We start from the raw sequence: 3374 nt of genomic DNA, 5'->3' as shown, positions 1-3374 counted from the left end.
AAAAAAAAAAAAAAAAAAAAAAAAAAAAAAAAAAAAACAGCAACACCCACAACGCCACCTCAGAGCTCTGACTTGAAGGTTAGTGTTGCTGTTATTGTTATTTGAGAAAGGCTCTCGCGTGGCACAAGCTGACCTTGAACTCACTATGTAGCCCCCAAATGACCTTGACTTTCCGATCCTCCTGGCTGCATCTCCCAAGAGCCGGGATTGTAGGCATGACCCATAACACCCAGTTTATGTGGTTCTGAGGGTTAAATCCAGGCAAGCCCTGAGCTACATCCCCAGAGGTTTGTGACTGATTAGAAGTCAAAAAGTATTCACAACTAAGCAGCCATGGCAGTGTGGCTCCACCCACTACTGTCCCACCGTTGTCTGGGCTCCCACTTACCCAGTAAGCCTGTCTCAGTAGACTGATGGCCAAGGGGAAGAACACAGAGATATTCCATCAGGATGCTTGTGCCATGGCCCAGGCTCAGCACAGACCTGCTCCCAATCAGTCAAGATAATCTCCCAAAGACATGCCTAGAGACCCATCTTCCAAGAGATTCTAATCTGTCAGGTTGACAATTACCACTCCAGAGACCAAAGTTATCCTGGAAAGGGTGCTCCCAGTGAACCCCAGTGTAGCCCGTCAACAATCACAGAGGGCTTCTCCAGCCCATTTTACAGATGGATGAACTCGTGCTCTAGGCATGCTGCAAGCTACCCAAAGTCACCCCAAGCTCACTAGCAGGTCTGAGATAACCCACTGCCAAACAGGCTAGCCTTGTGCCTCTTCTTCTCTGATCTGGCCTCCTCTCAATCCCCCAAAGGGAGCATTTCTCCTTCCTTCCTGGCCTCATGGTAGAACATCCTGTCCCCAGGGCCATCTGTCATCTACCTGCCTCTCTAGCTGGCCCCTCTCCCAGGAGAGCAACAGAAACACCTCATGCTCACTTCAGTAAATGAAGAGGGCACAGGAGAGCCTATGGCCCATTGCACTCCCATGTCCTGGCTCTGCCCCCAGGAAATTCAGAGCCCTCTGGCCAATGGTCAAGCAATGTATGCTCCGCCAGCTTTGGACTCTGGGCTGAGACTCTGGCCACTTCTTTACAGGGTCAGCTCCTTATTGGGAAAGGACCAAGACAAAACTGAGCAGTGACATGTCAGTAGCGATGGGACAGGTGACCCTGACTATCGATGACTTCCTGCCCTGAGTTTTATTGTCATCCACAGGCCTGCCCAGAGGAGGCTTTCATATCCCTGTGGAAGTGATTTGGGGTGTTTATTTGGGCTCCCCATTTCTCAACTTGATCCTGAGACCCCAGAGTGACTGTGGGGTCTAACAAGCTGTGGTGAGCTTATCACAGACTTCCTAAAAACAAGATCTGGGCTCCACACATGATTCTGTGAAATTCCTGTTTCCCAGATAGTCTCAACATGTCTCAGAGTCCATGAGACAAGCTCAGCTTCCGAGAGTTCAGACATCACAGATGCTTGGGAAAGACAGTGAGATCGGAAAGTTCTCCTCACCCCTGAGAGAAGGTTCTGGGCCTCCCTCCACCTCAGTGTCTGCAGGGGAAGTTTGGGCTGAGGGTCTCAGGTTCTGGAGCTGTGGAGATGTCTCATTGAGAAAAGACACTTGCTACCAAGCCTGATACACACACACACACACACACACACACACACACACACACACACACACACACACCAGTCTAAGGCACTTGTGCTTGTTTTATGTCAACTTGACACAGGTTAGAGACATCAGAACCTCTACTAAGGAGACGCCTCCAGCTGTAGGACAATTTCTCAATTAGTGATCAATGGGAGATGACCCAGCCCATGGTGGGTGGGACCATCCCTGGGCTGGTGCTCCTGGGCTCCATAAGAGAGCAAGCTGAGCAAGCCATGAGAAGCAAGCCTGTAAGCTTGCTCCTTCGTGGTATCTGCATCAGCTCCTGCCTCCAGTTCCTTCCCAGTTTGAGTTCCTCTCCTGGTGTAATCCCGGTGATGGATTACAATGTGGAAGTGAAAGCCAAATAAACCCTTTCCTCCCCAGCTTGCTTCTTGGTCATGGTGTTTTGTCACCAAGCCAGAGAGATCTTCTGCTCATTCTGGATGGAGTCTGGACCCATTTCACAGCCAAGGTGATTGAGGCCCAGAAAGAGCCTGCAGGGAGCAGCAGGGAGAGAGAGAGAGTTGAAATGATGTCACGTTTGCGCTCAGGTACCTCTACTGTGCCACCCACATTCCACAGCTGCACAATATTCAGTACCTGCTCCCTTCCTCTAGTCCAGGGCCCTACACACAGATAGATGTCTGCCTCAGCTTTTCTGTCTGTAAAATGGGTCTAAAAAGCAGATCACAATGAAGGCGAGACTAGAAAAGTGTCTAACAGTGATGTCTAACCTTTGACCCTGCAGCATGAGAATGTTATCTATAAATGTGCTGGGCCACATTCACAGCCATCCAGGGATGAGGATGGCCCTTGGAGTGGAATATACCTGCTTGTCCCTAGAAGGTACCCAAGAAACGGTGTTTCTAGAGACCCAGGGCTGTCCTGACCTTAGTCCCCAGATACTGAGTGTGGTGATCAGAGCGGCCCCTCCCATGCTGACACACCCGAGGACCCTGGAGTTCCATCACCAAGCTTTCTAGCCATGGGCAGCTGGAGAGGAGGTGCGTGGTCTGGAGGAGCAGGAAGGCCCTGTACAGCACCCATCTTCTGCCACGTTAATCGAATTGCTGCCCAGAACAGATGGGATGTTAGGGCTCCCCCACACCCATTTTTCACAGAGCTTTGGTCTGGGAGATAACTGTGTAATTAAAATGAGAAATGCAAACAATCCTCTTAGTGAGACTTAGCCACCTTCCCTCCCTTGTAAATCTATTAATGAACCGTAATTGCAAAAACAGATCCTTTATTGGAACATGGTAACCAATTCACTGTGGGGCGAGGAGGGCCCCAAGACCTGCAGACAGAAAGAAGCATATATTAATTAGCTTAAGTCTTTATCTATATAAAAATCAAGAAAACAAAAACATTGGTTGCAAAGCAATTTTCCATCTGCTGATAGATCGTGGCTGCTCAGGGGAGATGCTGGGTTTCCTGGTTTCTGGGGTTTGTTTATAACCTTTGGTTAATCAAACCTGGAGCAGAGAGAGACGTGGTAATTATACGGAGAGGGTAGATGTCATGGGAACCTGCAGCAGATGTGGGAAGAATCGGAACGAGTTAGCACAGAGTTTGGGGGGCTGATAGACCTGGAGAAACCAGCCCTGCATCCCTCAGAGCAGGGGACTGTGTCTTTTCAGGACTGTCCCCGTGGGGGTTGCTGGGAGCCAGACCGTGGGAACTGGCTTACCCAAGCAGAGATTCAGTGTAGGATGGGCTG

Source organism: Rattus rattus, chromosome 1, assembly GCF_011064425.1.
Source record: "Rattus rattus isolate New Zealand chromosome 1, Rrattus_CSIRO_v1, whole genome shotgun sequence".
Lineage (NCBI taxonomy): Eukaryota > Metazoa > Chordata > Mammalia > Rodentia > Muridae > Rattus > Rattus rattus.
The sequence above is the reverse complement of the archived record's forward strand: the minus strand, read 5'-3'. Positions refer to the sequence as shown.